Consider the following 10,846-nt stretch of genomic DNA (forward strand, 5'->3'; position numbering starts at 1 on the left):
AAAGAGGACCGCCTTATTTACTTTTATCTCACAACAGGATCCCCTGTCATGTCTACAGGAATCCCACCTTACTAGTGACACTACCCATTTATTACATATGTCCAAATACCCTATGCAGTACCACTCTGTGCATACCAGGTGCTCCAGACAGAGGAGTCAGTATTCTGTTTTCCAGGACTACTGCGTTTACTAAACATGATGCACCAATAGACTCTGAAGGCAGATTTATTTTTCTGATGGGTGTGTGGGAATCTCAGGCTTGTGTTATTGCTAATACATATGTGCCTCCGCCTTTAAGCCCTTGTACACACGGTCAGACATTCTGACAACCAAATCCGTTGGATTTTGTCCTACGGATTTAGTCCGAAACTGTTGCATACACAAGGTCGGACCAAGTTGTCGGAATTTGTGGTTGCCAAGAATGCAGTGACGTAAGCCGTGTACGGCGGGACTAGAAAAGGGAAGTTCAGCACCACGTCCAGCACCCTTTGGGCTCCTTCTGCTGATCTTGTGTTAGTAGAAGTTTGAGAGATTTGCGCTTTTCAGATTAGCGATTCAGATCGCTACTGCTCTTCGGTTTGTGCTTGTGTGTGTGTGTGTGTGTGTGTGTGTGTGTGTGTGCGTATCTGATAATCAGTGCGTGCAGTCAGTAAGTATTTGTTTCTCGTTGTGGACTATATCTTGGTATATAGTACGCTTTGAAAGGCATTTCTTATTGTCTGCTTGCTTCTGCTATTCAGGTCGTTCTTTCAGGCCTTGCTGTTTATCGGTGCTTTCTGTTGTCCGTTCTGACGAGCCGACCGTTTTGAAACTGTTTAGTCTGCGTACTCGTCGTAGAGTTTGTGCTGTGCAGGGGCTTCGTGTTGGGGCTCTTACTTTGTCACAAGCCGGTCCATGAACAGGGAGGGGAGGCATTTGTGGACCAAGAATTGGTTGCGCCAGCGTGACCAGTTCTCGCACATGCCTTTGCTCCATGAGATCTGGGAGAATAATCCTGATTTCCGGAATTGTCTCCGGATGACGGACCCTGTTTTTCACCGTCTGCTGGCTTTGCTGACCCCTTATATCAGCAGGCAGGATACCTGCATGCGGCAAGCTATCACTCCGGAGCAGAGGCTCATCGCCACGTTGCGCTACTTGGCGACTGGGAGAAGCCTTCAGGACCTCAAGTTCTCTACAGGCATCTCCCCCAGGCTCTGGGGATCATTATTCCAGAGACCTGTTCTGCCATCATTCAGGTCCTGCAGAAGGACTATATGAAGCTAATTTTTATCCTTAAACATCACATTGTATGTATTTCATGATTGCTAATGTCTTGCATTTCTTTCCTCATTCCCTAATTAGCATCATTGCAATATGCTCCAATTCATATGCTCTGCCCCTTTGTCCTCAGGCATATTTGCCTCACTAACTTCCCCACCATGCTCTTCTTGGCCCATAAAACTATATAGTCTAGTCACTTACCAATGTATTTTGTCATCTCCATAGTATTGCTTTCCCCTAAACACCCCCTATAATGTGTGTGTGTGTGTGTGTGTGTGTGTGTGTGTTTCAATTTATGCAGAGTGAAATTTTTTTAATTTTTGGGGTTGTGCCAAACTCATTAGGAACCCCCCTCCCCCCAACTGCTAGCTCAGCTGATAGCAATCCTCTATCTGATGACTTTACCAGACCAATACACACTATACCTACCTTTTTTATGATCACATTTATGGATGAATTCACCTAAGCATGTAGTGCAAGGGCCTGCCTCAATACTTTCAAATGCTAGTTTTATTTTGTTTTTTAACATATTAATTATCTGGATATGTAATAGCAGAATGTCAAAATGTGCTTCCATTTTGTTTTCTTTTTGGGATTATAACACTTCTTACCTGTCCGGTGGGCTGCCAATAGTGTAAGTAAGGAGGGGCTTCCCAAAGTATCACATTATTTAGGCATTCAGCTCTCAATCAAGTGGAGAGGGTTACCTGTCCAAAACATCCCCCCTCATTTTTTAGCAAGGGCCCATCAGATGGGGGGGGGGGGGGGGGGGGAATGACTTTCATAAGGGGACCTTATACTTTAGGCTTTAAATACTCAGTTCCCAAAATGTTATAATAATTTTGACCAAAAATGTTGGTGTCTAATCTGCTTGCAATGTTGATTTGTCAAATTAATAATTTTTGGTCTTGTTTCACTACACAGCGTCCTTCAACGCCACAGGAATGACAGACTGTGGCCTCCCACTTTGCCATTCGTTGGGACTTTCCCAATTGTGGAGGAGCAATAGATGGGAAGCACGTCCGCATCGTCCCACCACCCAACTCGGGGTCGTACTATTTTAACTACAAGGGGTTTAATAGTATCTTCAAGTTGTGCCTTTTTCAACAACAGTGCAAACCCAAGTTCAGAGCGAGATGAGGGGACAGTCTCTTCTTCAGATAATCTTATTATGTTGTGGGTCTGCTACATAAACCTTGTTTTTGTAACTAATGTATGTAGTGCATTACTGACCAAAATCGTGCACATTTTCAGCACCATGGCAGGAAAATGGCATGATTGTGCAAATTTACACCTCACTGTGGGTGTTTTTACTAAAGGCACATCCACTATGCACTACAAGTGCACTGCAAAAATACACCTGAAACTGCACTTGGAGTGCAAAGTGGAGTTTCCTTTAGTAAATCACACTCCTCAGCACAAACTAAAATTTTACTACAAATACATTTTTGGCGCAATGAAAAAGGAAGCCACACATTGTTGATAATTAAACTTTTTAATCCAAGCACATTCACATGTGCGTTTAGAAAAGGTTTTTACAACAAACCAAGAAATTGTGTGTATCAAAAACAGAGTTTAATCAAAATTTGGTTTACTTGGTGTTTTTGTGTAAACAGGCATGTATCAAACCGTAAAATACAGAACACAGGAACTTACAAAGTTCAACTTTGAAAAGTGAAGACAATATCAGACATGAGTATGTACAAACTGGGCTGATATTGCCTTCATCACATGGGGTGTGACCCCTGAACAAAAAAAATTTGGAAGATGCACACAGTGTGTCAACATGTGCTATATCCCATCATGGGGGGATCAATGTACATGCCTTGGGGCTGCAACCCCTTCATCTCAGCCACTTTACACAAAACACGTACATTGATCCCCCCATGATGGGAGATAGCGCATGCTTACACACTCTGCATCTTCCAAATTTGTAATTTCGAAAAATACAAAAGTTGTGTTTTAAAATATCAAAAATAAAAACCTATCTAGTTTTTTCTGTTTCACACTCTCCCCAAAACATCAATGATGTTCTTCATTTTATTTTTAGCATCATTGATGTTTTGCTGTGTATTTTCGAAATCCCGATTGCACTCCATTATCTCCCCAATCAGGATCTGGCCACTTTGACTGGTAAAACGGGAATCTTCTTCCACATCACCTACAAAACAAAGCAAAAAAACACACCATGTATTATAAATATGGTGACATACATTGATGAGCTTACCGGAAGCTGTGTTCTCCGACACTCACCAGTTGTGGTGATAATTTGGCCAACCTCAACGATCTCTCCTTCCTCCTCCTCTGTTTCTGGTTTTCAAATTTGGCCTTCTTTGCGAGGGGTGTGGTCCCTGGTGTTCTCATACTTGCAGAGTCTTTTCTCCCCTATGAGAATGGGGAAAAAAAGAATAATTAGCACACAGAGGGCAGAATTAGGAATATGAAACATTGTTTGGAAGTGTTGTACAATTGTTTCTTTTGGCCGAGCTTCAAGGTCAGAACGTTATTGGGGACAATGTGTTCAGCTGGAATACTTACCTGCAGAATGATGTTTCCTACGAACAAATTAAACCATGAACTTGAAAGTGGTCATTTTAAACTGCACAACATGAAATCAAAGCACATGGAGCAGGATGCAAGCAATAATAATCATACGAACACACAACAACTACTTACTTTTGTCAAGAACACGCTTGATCCTTATGTACTGCTCGTGCTCCCTCAGTTTCAGGTCTGACCAGCGTTTTCTCAGTTGATCCTTAGATCGGCGTACCCCAAAATTCTTATGAAGACTCTTCACAACTTTATTCATGATCTTGGCCTTTCTGATATTTGAGTTTGGGTAAGGTCCATACTTCACATCATAGTCGGTCCTGTTCAATATGTCCAACATCTCTCCAAAAGACATATTTGAGGCCTTAAATCTTCTCTTCCTGGATCGGGACTAGTGATGGATGAACTTCCGATGGGACGTTTCGCGAACGCGGCCGATAGTTTCGTGAACCGTAACGTTCGCGGCGGGCCCCATTGACTTCAATGGGAGGCGAACTTTGCAAACCTACAGGTCAAATTTGCAGCCACAAAATAATTACTAGCTGTGCAAACATAATCCCACCACATGGCCAATGACATAACACATGTATGAGGTGAATCTGGGATCGACAACTACAAGCATTCTTTTTTTATATGTGAAATTGTGACAATTCAGGACTGTGGAGCGCATGAAGGCAATGGAGGAGAGGGAAGGTCAGGGTAGGCAAAGAGGGTGCAGGAGATGATCACCAGCAGCGTGACATACAGCAATGACACCTGCACCGTGATATACAGCAGACATCAGCAGCGTGACATACAGCAATGACACCTGCACCGTGATGGAGTGATCTGACACCAGCACCGTGATGGAGAGCACTGACATCAGCAGCGTGACATAAAGCACTGACACCAGCACTGTGATATGCAGCACTGACACCAGCACCATGATGGAGAGCACTGACATCAGCAGAGTAACATACAACAATGACACCTGCACCGTGATAGTGATCTGACCCCAGCACCGTGATAGAGAGCACTGACATCAGCAGCGTGACATACAGCACTGACACCTGCAGCGTGACATATAGCACTGACACCTGCACCGTAAGCAGCCCCAGGAGGAAGTCGGCACGGCACAGGGATGGTGTGAGCCCCTCATAATGAGCAGACCCAGGAGGAAGTCAGCACAGCACAGGGATGGTGGGAGCCCCTCATAATGAGCATGGCACAGGGATGGTGGGAGCCCCTCATAATGAGCATGGCACAGGGATGGTGGGAGCCCCTCATAATATGCACAGCAGAGGTACAGCCCCAGGAGGAAGTCAGCACAGCACAGGGATGGTGGGAGCCCCTCATAATGAGCATAGCACAGGGATGGTGGGAGCCCCTCATAATATGCACAGCAGAGGTACAGCCCCAGGAGGAATTCAGCACAGGGATGGTGGGAGCCTCTCATAATAAGCAGCCCCAGGAGGATGTCAGCATAGCACAGGGATGGTGGGAGCCCCTCATAATAAGCAGCCCCAGTAGAAATATGACACCGCTCAACCTCTTCAAACAGGAGGGTACGGGCATATAGTACGGTGTGCTTTTTTTTGGACAAGGAAGTGAGCCAAATGAAGAAAGAAGGTCTGTGTGCTCGATTAAAAAAATTGTTTGTAGACCTATACATGGTCTACTGGTCACATGTGTTGAATTCCTCCGCGATCCATGCCTTATCGGTCACGATCCCCCCCCCCCCCCCCTGCTGCGCTGAACGTCCTTTCGGACAGGACACTGGACGAGGGGCAAGCCAACAGTTCGATTGCAAATTGGGCAAGCTCTGGCCAGAGGTCAAGCCTGCCCACCCAGTAGTCCAGGGGTTCATCACTCCTCAGAGCGTTCACATCGGCCGTTAACCCGATGTAGTCGGACAACTGACGGTCTAGGCGTTCCCTGATCCTGGATCCGGATGACACCTGTCAATGGGTCGGATGACAGAATGACCTCGTATCAGAAGTCACCAACACATCTTCAAATCGGCCTCTTCTTGCAGGCGCTGTTGGATTGATATACGCAACTCCTTCTCTGGGAGTGGGAATTGCTCCTCTGCCAGGGCATGCAAAAGCAGAATGCAGCATTTCTCGAAGCAAGGCCTGGAAGTGCTGCATTCTGACAGCCCTCTGTGACGGCGGTAACATTTCTGCCATTTTGTGTTTGAACCGGGGGTCTAAGTACGTTGCCACCCAGTACTGGTCCTTGACCTTTATGTTTTTTATACAGGGGTCCCTATTAAAACACTGGAGCATGAAGTGCCCCATTTGCACTAAACTGGAAGCGGTGTGGTGGCCTGGCTCCTGCTCATCATCCAGGATAATGTCGTCCTCTTCATTCTTCTCTTCCCATCCACGCACAACAACCGGGATCCCAGAAAGGTTTAAAGCATGGTCTTCTTGCTCCTCCCCATCCGCCCCAGCACCATCCTCCTCTGTCTCCTCTTCAGACTCCTGTTGTTGACTTGTCTCAGAGTTGCCCCCCTGGGAATTCATCCAGCATTGCGACTTCCTCATCTTCCCGCTCCTGCTCCTCCACAGCTTGATCAATGACGCGACGCAATGCACGCTCCATAAAGGCATAAGGTACCATGTCACTGATGGTGCCATGGCTGCGACTGACCAGTTTGGTGATCTCCTCAAATGGCCGCAGAAGTCTGCATGCATCGCGCATGAGCAGCCACTGGCGCAGTGAAAAAACCCCCAGCTCCCCAGAACCTGTTCTGCCGCAGAGTTCACACAGGTAGACGTTACCTGCACGTTTCTGCTGGAGCAGCCTATCAAGCATATAGAAGGTTGAGTTCCATCGCGTCGGGCAATCGCAAATAAGACGTCTGACCGGCAGATTGTGTCAGCAAGGCGAGCCATGGCCGTGTAAGATCTTCTGAAATGGGCCGAGATTTTCCTTGCCTGCCGCAAGATGTCCTGGACCCCAGGGTATTTGACAACTATTCACTGTACGACCAAGTTTAAGACGTGTGCCATGCATGGCACATGTGTAATTTTGCCCTGTTTCAATGCGCTAAGCAGATTGGCACCATTGTCACACACCACTTTACCAACTGTCAAATTGAGCAGTGTTAGCCACTGATCTGCCTGTGAACGCAAAGCTGAAAGGAGTGCCAGGCCAGTGTGGCTCTTGGCTTCCAGGCACAACAGACGCAGCACGGCATGGCAACGTCTCACCTGGCATGTTGAATAGGTTCTGGGGAGCTTGGGCGGCGCAGCGGAAGAGACGCTAGCAGTGGAAAAAGAGGAGTCAGCCGAGGAGGAGAGGGAGGAGGATGGAGTAGGAGGAGGAGAAGAGCCAGGCCTGCATGCAATCCGTGGCGGTAAAACCAAATCTACACGGGTGCCACGGGTTACATGCTTGACGGCCGTCAGAAGGTTCACCCAGTGGGCAGTAAAAGTGATATACCTTCCCTGCCCGTGTTTGCTAGACCACGCGTCGGTGGTCAGATGTATCTTGGCACCGACACTGTGTGCCAGAGATGCATTCACTTGCCACTGAACATGGCCATATAGCTCTGGGATGCCCTTCTTTGAAAAATACTTCCTTCCTGGGACCTTCCATTGTGGTGTTCCAATGGCCACAAATTTTCGAAAGGCCTCCGAGTCCACCAGTTTATATGGCAGTAGTTGGCGGGCTATCAGTTCTGACAAGCCAGCCGTCAACCATTGGGCAAGAGGGTTATCCGGCGTCATCTTTTTACGCTCTAACATTAGGCCCACGGAAGCCTGCCTTTTTGCAGAAAAACGTGAGCTTGGCGTGATGGAATGGTGTATGGTGGAGTGGAGGACAATTGTGAGGAGAGAGGAGAAGAAGTAGAAGACGAGGCTGGACGGTGAGAGCCTGGAGTGTGGCTTTGTGTGTTCCGTTGCTCCCACTGGGCTCGGTGATGGCTGCTCACGTGCCTTCTTAAGGCGGTCGTCCCTAGGTGAGTGTTGGGCTTACCGCGACTAATGCGCTGACTGCAAAGATTGCAGATGGCAACACTATTGTCAGCAGTGGACACGTTAAAAAAAGCCCACACTGCGGAGCCATGTGCCGGCGTCCTGGGAGCGCCAGATGTGACCCTACATGGTCGATGACTCGCTCCTGATACATTAGCAGTCTGCTTTGTTCCTCCTGTGCAATGTAAGTTATTCCTGCTTCTCCTCCCTATCTGCTGGTCCATATCTCCCTCTGAACTCCCCTCCTCTTCCTCTCTTGTGGGCACCCACGTGACATCACTAGACACGTCATCATCAACATCACCTTCCCCACCGCTATAAGTAGAGATCTCAGAGTAGGCAGCAACACCAGGGACCAACCTCCTCCTTGGGCTGATCTAGGTACTGTCGTCAGACTGCTGAGTGGCGGTTCTTGCTACCTCCTCGTCCTGATCCAATGCCAAGAGTGGCTGCGCATCAGAAATGTCTTGATATGGATCGGAAAATAATTCCTGTGACTCAAGCGGAAGGTATGTGGTGGTGTTGTTGGTGGTAGTGTCTTTGGGGGTGCACATAGCAGAGAGTGAAGAAGAGGGTGCAGATCGAGAGGATGAGGAGGGTACAGAAGAATAAGGCTGAGTGAGCCACTCAACCAAGTCTAGTGCGTCCTTTAAAGTAATTGAACGCACCTTCTGCAACTTCCCACTTTGCCTCAAGCCTGTTGCTCCTGCCCTACCCCTACCACCCCTACGGAAGGGCCTGCCTCTTCCTCTGCCTGTCATTTTTTTAAATGACCCTGTGACAAAACTCTCAGTCCCTATACTGATAAAGGACTGCTGTAGTATAGGGCAGCAGTCAGCAGTAGTGCACCACAACCCTATATATTGTGAACCTATACCAGTCCTTAAGGATTAGCAGACTGTACCTCACTCAACCCTATATACTCTAGTACGCTATACCTTACCAGTCCTTATAAGGACCTTTGTGCAACTAGTAGGTTGTGATTAGCAGACTGTACCTCAGTCCCTATACTGATAAAGGACTACTGCAGAATAGGGCAGCAGTCAGCAGTAGTGCACCTCAACCCTATATATTGTGGACCTATACCAGTCCTTAAGGAATAGCAGACTGTACCTCACTCAACCCTATGTACTGTAGTACGCTATACCTTACCAGTCCTTATAAGGACCTTTGTGGAACTAGTAGGTTGTGATTAGCAGACTGTACCTCAGTCCCTATACTCATAAAGGACTACTGCAGCAGAAGGGCAGCAGTCAAGTATAATATTCTTTCTATATTTGGAAGAAAGAATATTATACGTGTACAAGCCTATTACCATACCAGTCCTGAAAATAACTTCTGTGGACCTAATAGTAACAGCTACTGATTAAACTGACTGTCCCTCACTGCCACACACAGCTTCCTGCCTGTCCCTATTTAAACTGACAAAACACAGGCTGCTGCAACAATAACTTGAATAGCACTCAAAACTATATCCTGTACTACTTTACCATACCAGTCCTGAAAAGGACTTTTGTGGACCTAATGGCAACAGCTAATGATTAAACTGATTGTCCCTGCTGCACACAGATTCCTGTCCCTCTCTCTACACTGACAAAAGACAGGCTGCTGCAACAATGACTTGAATAGCAGTGCCTCAAACCTATATCCTGAACTACACCTAACACCTATATCATACCAGTCCTTAAAATAACTTTTGTGGACCTAATAGCTAGCGATTTGGGTCACTGCAGTCTCTCCCTGCTCCACACAGCAACTTCTCCCTATAGTGACATACGAAAGAATGTAAAATGGCTGAGGGATCGGGTCTATTTATAAGTTAGGGGGTATGTCCAAGTGTCCATGTGCTGTAATGTCTCAATTGGCTGTCCTGTACCACATGATGGATGTGACATCATAGGTCAAAGTTCTTTTACACAGTAAACACGGAAGTCCACCGGGCGAACAGCGGCAATAGTCCGCCGACTGGGCGGACCGCGAACAGCCGAAATTCGCCGCAAACCGACCGCCGGGCGAACTGTTCGGCCATCCCTAAATCGGGACGTTTCAGGCTCCGGGCTTTCCTCACCCTCCTTCTCGTTAGTGGAACTATTATTATTGCATGTTCTCTCCGCCATGTGCTCTCCCCACTGCGCCGGAAGCGAAGGGGCAGGGAATAGTCTAGAAAGAACGTCAGGGGCGGGCGGAGTTTCACACATTCGCACTGTATATAAAACGCAACACGCGTGTGTCGTCCGTACGATCGGTGAACAGAGGGAGAAGCTGACGCGACGAACGTGCAAACGAAGGTAACATTTTGAACTTGGTACATCACTAGGCTATACTGCTTCTAGATTGAGGCCTGCATTAGTGGAGTTTAGACTGACATTAGGGTTTGTCTTGTGTTGTCTTGCAGACATTATGGACGGCTTCAACGATCATAGCTTCCGCCCTCTGTTCATCGATAAATACAGAGACATGCCCGTCCTGTGGCAACCAAAACACCCACAATATAGTAACAAACAAAAGAGGCAGGCAGCAATGTTGCAACTGGTTGAGTTTGTGAAGCCGGTGGTCCCCAGGGCAGACGTCAACTATTTAAAAAAATAAAATTGGTAGCCTCAGGAGTACATATCTGAGGGAGAGGAGCAAGGTGCTGACGTCCATGCAATCTGGAGCTTCAGCAGATGACGTTTGTTTCCCACCCTGTGGTATTATGACAGGATGCATTTTCTGTCAGACCAGGCTGAGGTCAGAGAATCCCTCTCTACTCTTCCTTCCACGCATCCTTCTATGCTCCATTCCACACCCGATGAGTCTTCCGACACCCAACCTGGGCCTTCCACTCAGGAAGAACTGGGGGAGCCCAGCTTGAGCCAGGTATAGTATTGTTGTACATATTTTGGGAGTAAAAATGAATGATGTTAACTTGATTTTTGCTCACTAATTGCTGATTTTAGAAAGTGTTTCACATATCAATAGACAGTAGTGGCCAAAACCTTTGGGACAAGAAAGAAAAATGTTGGGCACAGAATGATAGTCTTTTTCTATTGGTTAACAATTTGCAACAGTGTTGATGTGAAAAT

Source organism: Lithobates pipiens, unplaced genomic scaffold (assembly GCF_037356315.1).
Source record: "Lithobates pipiens isolate NorthernLeopardFrog02 unplaced genomic scaffold, aLitPip1_a1.2 Scaffold_27, whole genome shotgun sequence".
Lineage (NCBI taxonomy): Eukaryota > Metazoa > Chordata > Amphibia > Anura > Ranidae > Lithobates > Lithobates pipiens.